Here is an 18,901-nt window from a genome sequence, read left to right as displayed (position 1 = left end):
AAAATGAAACAGTCCCATGTGGTAACAAACACTGACACGGAAGACAAACACCCACAACTCAAAAGTGAAACCAGGCTACCTAAGTATGATCCTCAATCAGGGACAACGATTGACAGCTGCCTCTGATTGAGAACCATACTAGGCCGAACACAGAAATCCCAAATGATAGAAAAACGAACATAGACAACCCACTCAACTCACGCCCTGACCATACTAAAACAAAGACATAACAAAGGAACTAAGGTCAGAACGTGACAACTACTATATAAATCGTATTACTTTGGATTTTGGTTCAGTTAGATTACAAAAATGTATAGACTACAGTTGTTAAGCGTGAAAACTGAAAGAAGAAAGACATTGAACAATGCGATCTTCTGTCAGTAGATATGAAAAAAGGTAGGATCTCATAGGGAAGCAAAGCAACTGAATCGTTTTTGCTGTGGGTTTCAGATAAATAGATGCACAGTTTACTTTTGCGAAACGTTCAGTGTATACGTTTGATTTTAGTTGAATTGATGACATAACAATAAGAACATTATATGCTATTATTTGGGGAGAGAAATATCATTGTGCATTTAGTGATGACAGCTCTTTAGTGATATTTTTTTGTGGCCGTTGAAGAGTCGAATACGTTCGTATGTAGACCTACTGATACAGTAGCTAGGTGTAGTTATATCTAATAAATCAATTATTTAGGCTAACAGTGATCACTGAAAAGTACATTTCCTGAAGAAAATGTGTTTTGCTTGCTAGCTTGTTTTAAAGTGTATATGGTTTTGACATACGTTATAGTGCTAAATGACTCAAATGTAATGTGAATGTAGTGGTACATTCTGCAGTAGTAATGGTGGTGACTGGTTATAGTTGGAAAAGTAGGAAGATGGAAAGATTGATTGACCAATTGATTGGTTGGTTGGTTGGTTGAGGGGATAGGATAGCATGAACATGTGAAAGTTGGTTTGGGGTCTCTAACCTGAATGCCCATGAGTAGTTAGGATTCAATTATAATAATTTGGGGGGTGCTTATACAGTGCCTTGCGAAAGTATTCGGCCCCCTTGAACTTTGCGACCTTTTGCCACATTTCAGGCTTCAAACATAAAGATATAAAACTGTATTTTTTTGTGAAGAATCAACAAGTGGGACACAATCATGAAGTGGAACGACATTTATTGGATATTTCAAACTTTTTTAACATCAAAAACTGAAAATTATTCAGCCCCTTTACTTTCAGTGCAGCAAACTCTCTCCAGAAGTTCAGTGGGGATCTCTGAATGATCCAATGTTGACCTAAATGACTAATGATGATAAATACAATCCACCTGTGTGTAATCAAGTCTCCGTATAAATGCACCTGCACTGTGATAGTCTCAGAGGTCCGTTAAAAGCACAGAGAGCATCATGAAGAACAAGGAAGACACCAGGCAGGTGCGAGATACTGTTGTGAAGAAGTTTAAAGCCGGATTTGGATACAAAAAGATTTCCCAAGCTTTAAACTTCCCAAGGAGCACTGTGCAAGCGATAATATTGAAATGGAAGGAGTATCAGACCACTGCAAATCTACCAAGACCTGGCTGTCCCTCTAAACTTTCAGCTCATACAAGGAGAAGACTGATCAGAGATGCAGCCAAGAGGCCCATGATCACTCTGGATGAACTGCAGAGATCTACAGCTGAGGTGGGAGACTCTGTCCATAGGACAACAATCAGTCGTATATTGCACAAATCTGGCCTTTATGGAAGAGTGGCAAGAAGAAAGCCATTTCTTAAAGATATCCATAAAAAGTGTTGTTTAAAGTTTGCCACAAGCCACCTGGGAGACACACCAAACATGTGGAAGAAGGTGCTCTGGTCAGATGAAACCAAAATTGAACTTTTTGGCAACAATGCAAAACGTTATGTTTGGCGTAAAAGCAACACAGCGCATCACCCTGAACACACCATCCCCACTGTCAAACATGGTGGTGGCAGCATCATGGTTTGGGCCTGCTTTTCTTCAGCAGGGACAGGGAAGATGGTTAAAATTGATGGGAAGATGGATGGAGCCAAATACAGGACCATTCTGGAAGAAAACCTGCAAAAGACCTGAGACTGGGATGGAGATTTGTCTTCCAACAAGACAATGATCCAAAGCATAAAGCAAAATCTACAATGGAATGGTTCAAAAATAAACATATCCAGGTGTTAGAATGGCCAAGTCAAAGTCCAGACCTGAATCCAATCGAGAATCTGTGGAAAGAACTGAAAACTGCTGTTCACAAATGCTCTCCATCCAACCTCACTGAGCTCGAGCTGTTTTGCAAGGAGGAATGGGAAAAAAATTCAGTCTCTCGATGTGCAAAACTGATAGAGACATACCCCAAGCGACTTACAGCTGTAATCGCAGCAAAAGGTGGCGCTACAAAGTATTAACTTAAGGGGGCTGAATAATTTTGCACGCCCAATTTTGCAGTTTTTGATTTGTTAAAAAAGTTTGAAATATCCAATAAATGTCGTTCCACTTCATGATTGTGTCCCACTTGTTGTTGATTCTTCACAAAAAAATACAGTTTTATATCTTTATGTTTGAAGCCTGAAATGTGGCAAAAGGTCGCAAAGTTCAAAGGGGCCGGATACTTTCGCAAGGCACTGTACCACCAGAGGTCTCTTCACAATTCCCAAGTCCAGAACAGACTATGGGACGCGCACAGTACTACGTAGAGCCATGACTACATTGAACTCTATTCTACATCAAGTAACTCAAACAAGCAGAAAATTAAATTAAAAAATACCTTATGTTATAAATGATATAATAAACATACACCTTATGGAATAGCGGGCTGTGAAGCAACACAAACATAGGCACAGGCACATGCGTGCAAACATATGCATGCTATTCACACACATCCACATGGATTTTGAAGGAACATACTTAATATGTTGTAAAATATGTTGTGAATGTACTGTAATATATATCTGCCTTAATGTAGCTTGACCCCAGGAAGAGTACCTGCTGCCTTGGCAGCAGCTAATGGGGATTAAATATAAATACATGTGTGAACGCCAAATGTTCTTTCAATTTCAATTTATTTTAGAAGAAATAGGCCCTTCACTGTATATCTCTCTATCAGGACTGTTGAAAAGTATTTTGGGTTATTTTGTATTTTGAAAATACAAAATACAGCTCTCTAAAGTCGATAAAATACACTGGAGTGAAGTTCAGGCCAGTAAAATATAATTGACAAAATACTCAAAAGTCATTTAAATAAGTATTTCAAATACATGTAACATAAATGCTGCTCTTCTCTTCTCTCTCTCTCTCTCACACACACACACACACACACACACACTCACACACACACACACACACACACTCACACACACACACACACACACACACACACACACACACACACACACACACACACACACACACACACACACACACACACACACACACACACACACACACACACACACACACACACACACACACAGAGAGAGAGTATTGATTGATGGCAGGTATCTATTCTATTGTACTCTACAGCAAACAGTAGAGACAATAGCAAATGCAGCAAATGCAGAATAGCCCCAGAGATTTACACTTTGAATAGCACCTTTTTGTTGACCCCTTCTCAACCTCTCAATATGAAAGAGATTTCACACTGAGAGCCGCTTGTTCGAGAAAACAGTCCACATAGTTACATTTAAACCTGGGGTCATCTACAAACACGTTCACAAGTTCACCCCAATCACGCACAAACTTGGCAACTGCACACCCACACCCTTAAACACACACAAAAGCCTGCACACACACACACTATCTGTAATAGTTTAGTCTTGTCTTGTTAGAAAGAGAAAGGTGAGTCTCTCACACTGTTCAAACTTAGTCTCATAAAATAACCGATCTCAGAGTATGTGAGCAGAGCAAAGAGCGGTGTGCCCAATTTGACTGGAGCACAGAGCCAGATGCCCAAAGGCTGGAGTGTGGTCCTTCTCGCCCACTCCAATTTTACTCTAGTAGTGCTCAAAGTAGCACTCACTTCACGAGCTTAGTTCATGCCCAGCCCAGCATGCATTTGTAGTCTACTTGTGAGCTGCTATAGCCCCTTGCTTTAGCTACTGTCATGGAGTTTGATAGATATGTTCATAAAGAAACTGATAAAATACACAGGTGCAAAATCAAGGTGACTTACAAAGATGAGGACAAATAGCAAGAGAAGGAGTGTGGTGATGTAATGTCCACAACTAAAGAATCATTGTGGAATCTGAAAAGACACATATCACGAAAGCATGATGGTGTACTTACTACATGCACATGCTGAAAGAAAGGAACAAGGTGGGTAGATAACTAAATGTGTCATTGTAGCAAAGTATTTCTAGACAAAAAATCTGATTTCTTATACATTTCATTCATTTTTGGTCTATTATTGATACAATAGGACTTAATTGATTTTGGCACAATAGGCCTGGCATATTCCCACGTTCAAGAGGCTTTCCCTTTTGATTGGGTTATTTTGCCTAAAAACATTTTGGCCTACTTATATAAAAAAAAGAAAAAAACTCTGCATCTCTGCCCAGCCTGGCAAGAGTGGCCAAAAGGGTGTTAAGCATTCCCAGTGGCTCTGCAAGTGTGGAGAGGATATTCTCCGCTGCTGGCCTGCTCTCCAGGAACCATCACATGAGCCCGAAGCCACATACTGGCCAAACTACTGTTTCTAAAAATGAATTCTAAAAACGAATTAAAAGGCACTATTAAGTCATTTTTCGGTTAATTTGTATTTAATTCTAAGTAAGTCACAGCCTATATGCACAATTTATAGACAATAATGATTTAATACAACAAAATGTTGTTTAAATGCTGAGCGCTTTACATCCCTACCAGCCTATTGTGTCACACTCGCAAATGCTTCACATTGCATTTCTTTGTAGCCATAGCCTTAAAATCATTTAAATAACATAGCCTAAAAATAAAAATAAAAGTTCCTTCTTAGGCTCCCTGTCTGGCTCCTGACCTATTTAGAGTGTGTATATGCTGTTTAATATGACATGTAGTCTATTTGATATGATGTGCGAATGGAGCGAATTTGGAGCTGCAGTTTCTTCTCCTGTGTGCATGGAGTGGTTTTTAGCAGAGCGGTTTGAAAGGATGAGTGGTGCACATCTCTGAGTTGGATTTCCAACCGCTCAACTCCGCTCACATAATCTGCCCAGTATGTTCCAGTCACAGATCAGACAATGCATACAATAGTAATCAATATCTTGTCATCTGTATGTAAATACAGCACCAGTCAAAAGTTTGGACACACCTACTCATTCGCTTTTCATGTAGTAACCAAACACTAACACATGATATGTGTTATTTCATAATGTTGATGTCTTCACTATTATTCTACAATATAGAAAACAGTAAAAACAAAGAAAAACCCTTAAATTAGTAGGTGTGTCCAAACATTTGACTGGTACTGTATGTGCATCCAAATATGTAGCAGTACTTACTTGACAGTGGCTTTAGTGGATGTGTCTTGGAGGTCTCCTGCGTGAAAGAGCTGTGCCTCCTTTAGTCCGAGCTTCCCACAGGAAGGAAGACGTTGAAGTTGTCCTATGGAGAGACAGATAGACAAACAGACTGACTGAGAGACAGACAGGGAGAGAGAAGGTTTTCCAACTTTAGAGTCACCGTCAATAATGACTCAGGCATTTTCTGGCAGACTTGACAAGCAACAGTTCCACACTTCACTGCTACATATCCAAAGTGCATACCACCAGGGATAACTGAGAAAGGGGCGGGTAGGAGCATGTGCGTGTGTAGCAAATAGAGAGTGACACAATGCAGAACACACACAAGCAGGGGCAGGGCAGCATGACCGGCAAATTGACAGCTCTAAAACTACCTGTGAGAGTGTGTGGGCCGGCTAAGGGGGCGGGGTATTTGGAACTAGGAGAGGTGAGTGAAGTTTATAGTCTGTAACACTTTCTCTCTCACACACACTCTCACGCACAACCATAATAAACTGGCCCCTACCCTCCCTGCACTGTAGAACACCTGCGGTTGTAACAAGAGGTTGTGTGACTGAAACAGCGACGGCAGGTATCCTAGCAGTTAAGAGCGTTGGGCCAGTAACTAAAAGTTTGCTAGTTTGAATCCCCGAGCTGACTAGGTGAAACATCTGTTGATTTTCAGCAACGCTCTTAACCCTAATTGCTCTTGTAAGGCGTTCTGGATAAGAGTGTCTGCTAAATGACAAAAATTTCAATAAAACTACCATGCAAATATTGCTAGTGACTAGAAAGGAGTGGAGCAAATATTCTCTCTTCAATGCAATAATGTTTTGTGTGAGTGTGTGCTCATGCATGCACTGTGTGTGAGAGAGAGTGTTACAGGCTGTATATGTCACCTGTCCTGACATAACACCCTGCATATTTGAACCCTGTATTACAATCCAAAACAGATCTCTAAAGTGTGTACTGTGTACAATCGGTCAATTCCTTCTTCCTAGAACAGTATAGCTTTAATGTTTCATGCTCTAACTCCCCAGTGCCTCCTTCTCCCTCCTCGTTTGTACATCTGCATAACCCTTAGTGATTTAGGACTACACACAACCCTACTCCATGTAATGACACATTGGATTCAAGCATTCAACATGGGGCTGAAAAAATAACAGGGATAGCTGCGTCTATATTTAAACACTGAACATGCTTATTAGCAGATGGCAGGGGAGAGTTGACCTCTGCAGCTGCCGGCTTCGCATTAAGGGAATTTTAGTGGGCCTCTAAGCTCACAGTAGTAGGGCCTCAAAATGTGAAAGGTCAAAAGCCCTTCACTTTCTGCATGGGGGGTTAACAGTTGCACTGTTTACTTGTAATAGTGCTGTACATTGGGGGGTCTTGTTTTATCTGGGTCTATTTATGTTCGGGAAGGCTTATCTGATTACTGTTGGGTTGAACAGAACAGTGATACAGTAAGACCAAGCCTGTGGGGTATATCACAAAGCAGGATAACCAAATTAGCCATCTAACTTTGATAATCATTCAGAAATAACTATTGATTTTCTGGTTCATTCAGAAAGCTAAGCTTGTTAGATGTTGAGTCAAATGATACCATGCCCATTTTTAGCCAGCTTCTTGCCATATCCCCCAGACTGGTGGCAGAAAAATATGAAATGCTGAATTAACTGGTTGGCTGACATCGCATGCTGTTATAGCCACCTGAGGAAACAAACACTCATTTAAAAACAATCAGATATAATTCATATGGACATCCCATTGTGTGAACGGAATTCATAAAATTGTTACTCAATGCATACCATAGGTATAGTTTACTACAGTTAAAAGGCCTTGATACATGAGGCCATTTTGTTTTTACTATTGCGTTTATATCCCCTTCGATCAGTATGTAACCTATGTTGTGTCAAAGTTGATCTTATCTAACACGTTACAAAGCAAACTGACAAGACAGTGTGAGACAAACTAGACAGTGTGAGGTAAAATAACTAGAATCACATATATTATGCTCCCGTGAAATGGGAAAATATGCAGAGTTGTAGTTTCCTTAAAAAATTGTGTGTTGATTGTGATGCTGCAATGCACTAACTCTGCTTCTGTGCAAGCAATTTTCAAAATTCCTTTTGCGACGTGGTCAGATGTACCTCTGTACCTTTGATATGTTTAATATTTTTTTAGTTACTACATGATTCCATATGTGTGATTTCATAGTTTTGATGTCTTCCCTGTGATTCTAAAATGTAGAAAATAGTCAAATAAAGAAAAATCCATGAATGAGTTGGTGTGTTCAAACTTTTTACTTGTACTGTATATATATTTATACATTTTTTATAATTGTTTAACTTATCCAAGCAACATGCTTTTTTGATTATCACATGAATATTATTATTTCATGAGTTTCTTTTAAATCAAATCAAATTTTATTTGTCACATACACATGGTTAGCAGATGTTAGTGCGAGTGTAGCGAAATGCTTGTGCTTCTAGTTCCGACAATGCAGTAATAACCAACAAGTAATCTAGCTAACAATTCCAAAACTACTACCTTATAGACACAAGTGTAAGGGGATAAAGAATATGTACATAAAGATATATGAATGAGTGATGATACAGAGCGGTATAGGCAAGATACAGTAGATGGTATTGAGTGCAGTATATACATATGAGATGAGTATGTAAATGTCACGGTTGCAAAGTCTATGGTTGCCTGAGGCGGTTCTCAATCAGAGGCAGGTGATTCTCGTTGTCTCTGATTGGGAACCATATTTAGGTAGCCATATTCTTTGAGTGTGATTGTTCCTGTCTCTGTGTTATTGCACAAGTTTAGGCTGTTTCGGATTTCACGTACGTTTATTGTTTTTGTATTGATCGTGTTTATTCGTCTATTAAACATGTATCGAATGAACCACGCTGCATTTTGGTCCGACTCTCTTTCACCCGAAGAAAACCGTAACAGTAAACAAAGTGGCATAGTTAAAGTGGCTAGTGATACATGTATTACATAAGGATGCAGTAGATGATATAGAGTACAGTATATACGTATACATATGAGATGAATAATGTAGGGTATGTAAACATTATATTAGGTAGCATTGTTTAAAGTGGCTAGTGATATATTTTACATCAATTCCCATCAATTCCCATTATTAAAGTGGCTGGAGTTGAGTCAGTGTGTTGGAAGCAGCCACTCAATGTTAGTGGTGGCTGTTTAACAGTCTGATGGCCTTGAGATAGAAGCTGTTTTTCAGTCTCTCGGTCCCAGCTTTGATGCACCTGTACTGACCTCGCCTTCTGGATGATAGCGGGGTGAACAGGCAGTGGCTCGGGTGGTTGCTGTCCTTGATGATCTTTATGGCCTTCCTGTCAAATCGGGTGGTGTAGGTGTCCTGGAGGGCAGGTAGTTTGCCCCCGGTGATGCGTTGTGCAGACCTCACTACCCTCTGGAGAGCCTTACGGTTGAGGGCGGAGCAGTTGCCGCACCAGGCGGTGATACAGCCCGACAGGATGCTCTCGATTGTGCATCTGTAGAAGTTTGTGAGTGCTTTTGGTGACAAGCCGAATTTCTTCAGCCTCCTGAGGTTGAAGAGGCGCTGCTGCGCCTTCTTCACGATGCTGTCTGTGTGGGTGGACCAATTCAGTTTGTCTGTGATGTTTACGTCGAGGAACTTAAAACTTACTACCCTCTCCACTACTGTTCCATCGATGTGGATAGGGGGGTGTTCCCTCTGCTGTTTCCTGAAGTCCACAATCATCGCCTTAGTTTTGTTGACGTTGAGTGTGAGGTTATTTTCCTGACACCACACTCCGAGAGCCCTCACCTCCTCCCTGTAGGCCGTCTCGTCGTTGTTGGTAATCAAGCCTACCACTGTTGTGTCGTCCGCAAACTTGATGATTGAGTTGGAGGCGTACGTGGCCACGCAGTCGTGGGTGAACAGGGAGTACAGGAGAGGGCTCAGTGTTGAGGTTCAGCGGGAGATGTAGTTGCCTACCCTCACCACCTGGGGGCGGCCCGTCAGGAAGTCCAGTACCCAGTGGCACAGGGCGGGGTCGAGACCCAGGGTCTCGAGCTTGATGACGAGCTTGGAGGGCACTATGGTGTTAAATGCCGAGCTGTAGTCGATGAACAGCATTCTCACATAGGTATTCCTCTTGTCCAGATGGGTTAGGGCAGTGTGCAGTGTGGTTGAGATTGCATCGTCTGTGGACCTATTTGGGCGGTAAGCAAATTGGAGTGGGTCTAGGGTGTCAGGTAGGGTGGAGGTGATATGGTCCTTGACTAGTCTCTCAAAGCACTTCATGATGACGGAAGTGAGTGCTACGGGGCGGTAGTCGTTTAGCTCAGTTACCTTAGCTTTCTTGGGAACAGGAACAATGGTGGCCCTCTTGAAGCATGTGGGAACAACAGACTGGGATAGGGATTGATTTAATATGTCCGTAAACACACCAGCCAGCTGGTCTGCGCATGCTCTGAGGACGCGGCTGGGGATGCCGTCTGGGCCTGCAGCCTTGCGAGGGTTAACACGTTTAAATGTTTTCTTCACGTAGGCTGCAGTGAAGGAGAGACCGCATGTTTTAGTTGCGGGCCGTGTCAGTGGCACTGTATTGTCCTCAAATCGGGCCAAAAAGTTGTTTAGTCTGCCTGGGAGCAAGACATCCTGGTCCGTGACAGTGCTGGTTTTCTTTTTGTAATCCGTGATTGACTGTAGACCCTGCCACATACCTCTTGTGTCTGAGCCGTTGAATTGAGATTCTACTTTGTCTCTATACTGACGCTTAGCTTGTTTGATTGCCTTGCGGAGGGAATAGTTACACTGTTTGTATTCGATCATGTTTCCAGTCACCTTGCCCTGATTAAAAGCAGTGGTTCGCGCTTTCAGTTTCATGCGAATGCTGCCATCAATCCACGGTTTCTGGTTTGGGAATGTTTTAATTGTTGCTATGGGAGCGACATCTTCAACGCACGTTCTAATGAACTCGCACACCGAATCAGCGTATTCGTCAATGTTGTCGTCTGACGCAATACGGAACATATCCCAGTCCACGTGATGGAAGCAGTCTTGGAGTGTGGAATCAGATTGGTCGGACCAGCGTTGAACAGACCTCAGCGCGGGAGCTTCTTGTTTTAGTTTCTGTCTGTAGGCAGGGATCAACAAAATGGAGTTGTGGTCAGCTTTTCCGAAAGGAGGGCGGGGCAGGGCCTTATATGTGTCGCGGAAGTTGGAATAGCAATGATCCAAGGTTTTTCCCGCCCTGGTTGCGCAATCGATATGCTGATAAAATTTAGGGAGTCTTGTTTTCAGATTAGCCTTGTTAAAATCCCCAGCTACAATGAATGCAGCCTCCGGATATATGGATTCCAGTTTGCAAAGAGTCACATAAAGTTTGTTCAGAGCCATCGATGTGTCTAATACGGCTGTGATTATAATCGAAGAGAATTCCCTTGGTAGATAATGCGGTTTACATTTGATTGTGAGGAATTCTAAATCAGGTGAACAGAAGGACTTGAGTTCCTCTATGTTGTTTTGGCTACACCACGTCCCGTTAACCATAAAGCATATGCCCCCGCCCCTCTTCTTACCAGAAAGATGTTTGTTTCTGTCCGCGCGATGCGTGGAGAAACCAGCTGGCTGCACCGTCTCCGATAGCGTCTCTCCAGTGAGCCATGTTTCCGTGAAGCAAAGAACGTTACAGTCTCTGATGTCCCTATTTCTACACATTTTGTTAAAGTATTAAAGTATTAAAGTATTGTAATATTTGTATTTATACAGTACCGTACAAATGTTTTAGAACACCTACTCATTCAAGGGTTTTTCTTTATTCTTACTATTTTCTACATTGTAGAATAATAGTGAAGACATCAAAACTATGAAATAACACATATGGAATCATGTAGTAACCAAAAAAAGTGTTAAAATAATCAAAATATATTTTACATTTGAGATTCTTCAAAGTTGCCACCCTGTGCCTTGATGACAGCTTTGCACACTCTTGACATTCTCTCAATCTTTTTTTGGTTATCAAGAGTACCTGTGGCCTTAATTCTAATGGAATAATATAGTATGACATAATGGACAAAACATGAACAGCAACCGTTTTAACCAATCAAATGGGCAGACAATGGTGGGAAGGAAGTGGTAAGCACATTCCATCCCTCCCTGCATATTTCCGCTATGTATCCAGCTCTTTAAGTAGAACACGGGGGAAAGGGAGGAGGGGACAAGAGGAGAGGATGGCAGGGGAGAAAAGAAGAGGAGAGAAGGGGGTGCTTAGAGGAGAGGGTAGAGGGGGTAGGAGAGGAAGGGGAAGAGAGAAATAGAGGAGAAAATGAGAAGTAGAGGAGAAAGGAGATGAGCTAAAGAAACGTACTTTGTTCAGGGTTGGGGTCAATTCCATTTAAATTCCAGTCAATTCAGGAAGTACACAACAATTCCAATGCTTTTCAATGAGGAACATTTGGAATTGGAATTTGATTTACCTTCTGAATTGACTGGAATTGAAATGGAATTGACCCCAACCTGGTTGTGTTTTTATCTTTCTCACTTTTTATATTTTATGGGAAGCACTTTGCACTGCATCTTACCTTTAAGGAAATGTGCTTTTTAAATAAAGTTTGGTTAGATTTTCTAAAAGAGGTTATGAGAGGAGACAAAACAAGACAATAAAAAAGAAGAGAGCTGGCAGACACATGGCGCTTACAACTGTGATGTTAACCTTTGCTCCTACTAATCATCTAGTATAGTGTGAAACACTGACCTTTGTGATCAGGTTATTGAATGATTCATTGCAGTGTGACATCGGAAAACAAATAAACTATCCCTCTGGTGTAATGAGTCAGATAAGGACACAGATTTACAAGGAGGAACCATTTCTGACACCTATACATTGTTGTGCCATTGTTGATTAGGATATACAAACAATGGTTTGATTAGTTCGCTGCATCCTCCCTCAGTAAGTATTCATTACTACTACACAATGCAATTATCTCACATAATACATGGATTGTTTTGGTTTGTAGTATGTCAATTTGCAGTGTTATACAGCACTGCAGCCTGGTCCCTGATGTGTTTGTGTTGTCTTGCCAAAGCCTGCGCACTGTAAACCCTAACAGTGTCATGGAGTTAAACACATTTTTGTTGTAAACTCATTACGTGGCAAACCGTTATCCTGACTCTAAAGTATTGTGTTACCTGATGTGCACGTAGCATTTACTTTTCCTGAAATCAACTATTTTATCTGAATACTGTAACTCATATTTTTAACTGTACAGCCCGACGTTGTCTGGCGTCATGTGCGTCAACAACGTTCTGTACCGTGGTGCATCTCAAAGCGAGGGAATTTCAAATACTGTTAAGGATTTTCATAGTAAGAAGAACCGCGGTAAATATCTGTTTGTCAATGACTGTATATTCAAACAGGTTTCACTGTGTGACTGCAACTAAACAGACCCGTTTGGACAGCAACCATGCTGATTATGAGTTTTATCTAAGTTTTTATTATTAGTTAGTTCTATGGAGATATTGTGCAATTCAGTTTGGCTAACATTACTCTAGGTATGTTAGTGTGTTGCTTGACAAGTAAATGTTTTGACCGCGTGTACAGAGTATGGCGACAGAATTCATTTATTAATGTTATGCCAAGGGTGCACGTGCTGAAGAGATGCAGCAACAACTAGTTGGTGCCATTGGTGGTCAACACACATCTTCTCCTGCTGCAGTATGGTTGTCATATGCTTATTGAGCACGCTGATATGGTAAGTTATAAATGATCAGGACAGTTTAATTCCTTACTTTGTAAAATGTATTCCAACAAATCTGTACGATATGTGACTAGGTAACCCTACTAGCTAGTTTGCTACATCAAAACTATGAAATAACACATATGAAATCATGTAGAAACCAAAAAAGTGTTAAACAAATGAAAATATATTAAAGTTTTTTCAAAGTTGCCACCCTTTGCCTTGATGACAGCTTTGCACACTCTTGGCATTCTCTCAAACAGTTTCAACTGGAAGGCTTTTCCTACATCCTTGAAGGTGTTCCCACATATGCTGAGCAATTTTTGGCTGCTTTTCCTTCACTCTGCAGTTCAACTCATCCCAAACCATCTCATTTGGGTTGAGATTGGGTGATTGTGGAGGCCAGGTCATCTGATGCAGCACTCCATCACTCCCCTTCTTGGTCAAATGGCCCTTACACAGCCTGTAGGTGTGTTAGGTCATTGTCATGTTGAAAAATAAATTATAGTTCCACTAAGCGCAAACCAGATGGGATGGTGTAACGGCAAGGCCGTTGGAGCCTTGCTGGTTGTGTTTTCCTTAAATTCTAAATAAATCATAGATAGTGTCACTAATGGTATGTTTTTTTGTTTTTGAGTTAATTGATTTCAGTTAAATGGTAATGTGCTTATAGGGCTTTTTTTAAAGTATCGAGGTAACTAAGTGAGATATTTTGAATTTCTGGCCTGATAACTATATCTGACTCTTTGTTATATTTTAGCTGAAAGTACAAAAGGCACATTTTTTTCTCCTCCCTTAGGGTCAAAATAAGAATGGTGAGCGGCAGTCCTTAATTAATGCAGTACTTAAAGCTGTCTCAATGGAAGGCTGTATAATTAGATTATCCCATGGATATATTTCCTTTGGTGCCATAAAATACACTACATGACCAAAAGTATGTGGACACATGCTCGTCGGACATCTCATTCCAAAATCCTGGTAATTAATATGGAGTTGGTCCCCCTTTGCTGCTATAACAGCCTCCAATCTCATGGCAAGACATTACACTAGATGTTGGAACATTTCTGCGAGGACTTGCTTCTATTCAGCCACAAGAGCATTAATGAGGTTGGGCACTGATGTTGGGCTATTAGGCCTGGCTCGCAGTGGGTGTTCCAATTCATCCCAAAGGTGTTCGATGGGGTTGAGGTCAGGGCTCTGCGCAGGCCAGTCAAGTTCTTCCACACCGATCTCAACAAACCATTTCTGTATGGACCTCGCTTTTTGCACGGGGGCATTGTCATGCTGAAACAGGAAAGGGCCTTCCTCAAACTAGAATAGAGATTCCTTGAATGCATGAAAATTGACTGACTTTGAGTTGTGTGTACTAAGAATATAGTATGGTTTGTTACGTTTTGAGTTAATACTACCTAACTAAATCGAGGTAGTCGTTTTCCATAAATGCTTGAAGGAAGGTCAAAGGCTTTGAGTAAAGTCAGTGTGTCTATGTAAGCAGATGACTCAACACTATACACATCAGCTATCACAGTGACTAAAATGACTGCAACACTTAACAAAGAAATTTATTTATTTATTTTCAGAATTGGTGGCAAGTAATAAGTTAGTCCTAAATAAAAAAAACAACTAAAAGCATTGTATTTGGGACAAATCATTCACTAAACCCTAAACCTCAACTAAATATTGTAATGAATAATGTAGAAATTGAGCAAGTTGAGGAGATTAAACTGCTTGGAGTAACCCTGGATTCTGAACTGTCATGGTCAAAACACATTGATCCAACAGTAGCTAGGATGGGGAGAAGTCTGTCCATAATAAAGCTCTGCTCTGCATTCTTAACAGCTCTCAACAAGGAAGGTCCTACAGGCCCTAGTTTTGTCTTACCTGGACTACTGTTTAGTCACGTGGTCAGGTGCCACAAAGTGGGACTTTTTGTGGCACCTGACCACAAAATTGCAATTGGCTCAGAACAGGGCAGCACGACTGGTTCTTGGATGTACACAGAGAGCTAACATTAAACATATACATGTCAATCTCTCCTGGCTCTTAGTAGAGGAGAGATTGACTTCATCACTACTTGTATTTGTGAGAGGTATTGGCATGTTGAATGCACCGAGCTGTCTGTTTAAACTACTGGCACACAGCTCGGACACCCATGCATCTCGGTAGGACCTCGTCCTTTTGGGCTCACAAGTGGCGCAGAGGTCTAAGGCACAGCATCTTAGTGCTAAAGGCGTCACTACAGACACACTGGTTTGATTCCAGGCTGTATCACAACCGGCCGTGATTGGGAGACCCATAGGGCGGCGCACAATTGGCACATTGTCGTCCGAGTTTGGCCGCTGTAGGCCGTCATTGTAAATTAGAATTTGTTCTTAACTGATTTGTCTAGTTAAATTAAATAAAAAATACCCCACAAGACATGCCACCAGAAGTCTCTTCACAGTCCCCATGTCTAGAACAGGCTATGGGAGGTGCACAGTACTACATAGAGCCATGACTACATGAAACTCTATTCCACATCAAGTAACTCACGCAAGTAGTAAAATCCGATAGAAACATTTATAAAAATACACAAACATAGGCACAGACACATGCATACAAACACATGATAACAAACGCACTATACACACACGTACACATGGATTTTGTGTTGTAGATATATGGTAGTAGAGCAGGGGCCTGAGGGCACACACTTAATCTGTTGTGTGTGTATGTATTGTAATATCTTTTCTTTTTAAGTATAACTTTTGTATACATTTTGCTGAACCCTAGGAAAAGTAGTTGCTGCCTTGGCATCAGCTAATAAATACAAATACAAACTAAGTTGACTACAGCTAAAGCATAGCTATTCAATATGCAGCAATCCAATGTATTAAACTAATTAACATTATATTTTTAAGTAAAGTACAGTTTTTTTATTTTAAATGTGCATAAAACCATTAGGTTAACTACAAGTAATTAAAAATAATTAGGTGTGCCTTAATTTGAACTTTTTAGTGTTTTGATTTACAATTAGTTCACAGAACTTATAGGGTTTTACAGTGAAGTTATTGTCATGAAAAACATGACAACGACCATAGGAGTCGTGATCTGTTTCACCTGTCATGCGCTTGTCTCCACCCCCCTCCAGGTGTCGCTCATTTTTCCCATTATGCCCTGTGCATTTATACCTGTGTTGTCTGTTACCAGTTCGTCTTGTCTCGTCAAGCCTACCTGCGTGTTTTTTCCCGTACTCCTGTTTTCTTTAGTCTCCATTATCTAGTTCTTCTGGTTTTGACCATACTGCCTGCCCTGACCCTGAGCCTGCCTGCTGTTCTGAACCTTCTGACACTGCCCTGGATTACTGACTGCTCCATGCCCTGGCCCTGAACCTTCCTGCCATTCTGTATTTTACGGACTCTGCTCTGGATTACTGACCTCTGCCAGCCCTTGACCTGTCGTTTTCCTGCCCCCTGTTTTGTAAATAAACCTCTGTGATTCGAACTGTTCTGAGTTCTGTTAAGGAGTTGACTATAAAGCACCAACAGATCTGCAACCAGGCTAACAATACTGAAGACTACTTCCATAGACATTGAGAAAACATTGAGAATTCCCCTATGTCTGCCGTTATCCTGAGGGTGGTAAAAAGTGGAGTCAGGATGAGATCAGCAGAACGATGGGTTGTCTGTCTGTGTCTGACTGTGCTTTACAGAGTGGATGGCCCGAGTGGTCAGGGAGATTTCGCAACGGCCTGTGGTAATTAAAGCCCTCTGCTGAGTCACTGAAACAACACCAGGGTGTCTGGGAGGCCCACGCGCACACACACACGCAAAGAACAGCAACACGCACACACGCTGAAGATACATGCATGCTTACACATGCATGCATCTCAATGTTATCATAATGTTATGCTAACATCTCCTTCCACATGAGTGTTCTTAAATTCATTTAGGTCAATGCAACACTGCTTTGCTTTCCACTGTGGTTTCAGCTACAGCAATCCCAATTAACTCCACAGCCTATCACCCCTCTCATTAAAGAAGCCAAGATGGCAACCAGCCCGCTCCATCCCAATCACATCTGTTCCACAGGCAAAACCATCCCCATTTAAAATACATTACAAGACATCATAGCAAAATGAAATGGGAAAGAGAACAAACAAACAAAAAATGTGTGGGTTTTACTAGTAACATTCTTCGTTGGAAATGTTACTAGTAGGAAATGTCAGTAACAAGACGTCATTGCGAAACAAGACTGAACAGAGGAGAATATGACAATCAAACACTAACATGGCATATATTTAAGTCCAAATGGGCTCTGTTTTCAATAAGGTGGTTTAACAACAAGGTCTAACAAACAAACATTCTATAGTACATTCAGTGCTGGGCAATCTCAGTAACACTTACGGAAGAAGTAGAGCTCTGGAGATAGGAGAGAGGGTCCTGAATGAATGGGAGGCTTGAAAGAGCGACAGCAAGATATATTTATAGAGAGAGAGAGAGAGAGAGAGAGAGAGAGACCGTTCTCCAGTGCAGATCGGAAATTGTTGCACCCAAATGTTTTCTTGGCTACCGCCTGTAAACGTGATGAAAAGACGGATACAGTGTGAAAGGGAGTTTGAGAGAGAGAGGGAGAGGGAGAGGGAGAGGGAGAGGGTGAGAGGGTGAGTGAGTGGTTTAACCTAGAGAAGAAAGGTAGGATGTAGAGGAAGCTCTGTGTTGTTTTCTTTCCAATCTTCTGTAACCGTAGGTTCCTGCTGAGTGAAAGTTAAGTTCCTTCAGTTCCTTAAGTTCCTTCACTTTCTGCGTTGGCTCCTATAAGATCCCCGGTAAACAGAAAAGGGGAGTGCTATAAACTGTTCTGGAGCCAGCCAAGCAGACCACAGAGGCAAGCATCTGGAGTAGAGAGGGGGAAACACCCACACACACACACACACACACACACAGAGCCCCAGTGTTGTTACGGCCTTATGCCTTTCCCATGATCTCAAACCACTGCTGCAGGAACAGGGCAAGAGAAACAGGCCATTGTTGTTGTCAAAACACACATAGCAGAAACATACAAAAACACACAGACTCCGGGTTTGGTGTTTATACATGGGTGTGAAGTCAGTTGACATTGATCAGGCCTATCCCAATACAGTTAAATAAAAACGGATATTACTGTGCAGGACTAGCCATTGGGAAAAATGTCTTCTGACTTAATTGGAAATGTATAGTTAAATATATATGTGACTCGTTTCAGGAAACTAGGCGTGTGTCGCACGTCACTACTATAGAGGAGCAGCATTTGAAAGTAAACATTTATTTATCAGAATGCATTTTTTTGTTCAGAAATATCTTCTGTAACGTGAACTTTCATGTGCCTTAATAACAAACTTGTATTCCATCCATGAATACAAATAAAATTGTTAAATTACGAGCCTAGTTGGTTTAGCCATGGAAAAAGGGAGGAACCTTAACATTAGCCTTGAATGTCTGAGATGCAGGGAGATGAGTTTGGATTGGCCTGTAGCATGATTCTGTCTATAACGTAATCTGTTCAGTATGTGTTGACAGTCCTTTCTACCGTGCCATTTTTAAAGACATAACTTTAGCCATTGAGAATTACAAACGTTTTTCTACTTTTCTCAACAGCATTGATGCTCTGAATTTAGCAGGCAATATCGACAGATCAGTAGGAAAAAGTGACGGGCTACCTTCTGCAC

The 18,901-nt window shown here is 41.3% G+C and overlaps 1 protein-coding gene and 1 long non-coding RNA gene across 15 annotated transcripts in view; one reads left to right on the top strand and one right to left on the bottom strand.

Annotated features, from left to right (window-relative positions):
- LOC109904040 (LIM domain only protein 7) overlaps window positions 1-18,133 on the bottom strand; it is a 119,220-nt gene extending 101,087 nt beyond the window's left edge. For 6 of the 14 annotated variants that reach the window (XM_031793289.1, XM_031793280.1, XM_031793297.1 and 3 more), the window contains exon 1: window positions 5,476-5,760. The gene's annotated coding sequence lies outside the window, so the exon portion shown is untranslated. Of the gene's footprint in view, window positions 1-5,475; window positions 5,762-17,600 lie in introns of those variants that run through there. The other 8 variants (XM_031793312.1, XM_031793265.1, XM_031793293.1 and 5 more) reach the window with 7 other exon arrangements.
- Window positions 12,317-13,596, top strand: LOC116354361 (uncharacterized). Its single transcript, XR_004203564.1, has 3 exons — window positions 12,317-12,428; window positions 13,119-13,230; window positions 13,479-13,596. It is a non-coding gene; the product is annotated as an uncharacterized LOC116354361 (long non-coding RNA).
- Window positions 18,134-18,901: the final 768 nt, after the last annotated feature.

The sequence above is a fragment of the Oncorhynchus kisutch genome, linkage group LG2, assembly GCF_002021735.2.
Source record: "Oncorhynchus kisutch isolate 150728-3 linkage group LG2, Okis_V2, whole genome shotgun sequence".
Classification (NCBI taxonomy): Eukaryota; Metazoa; Chordata; class Actinopteri; order Salmoniformes; family Salmonidae; genus Oncorhynchus; species Oncorhynchus kisutch.
Note: the sequence above shows the minus strand (reverse complement) of the source record. Positions and strands in the feature narration are given on the sequence as shown.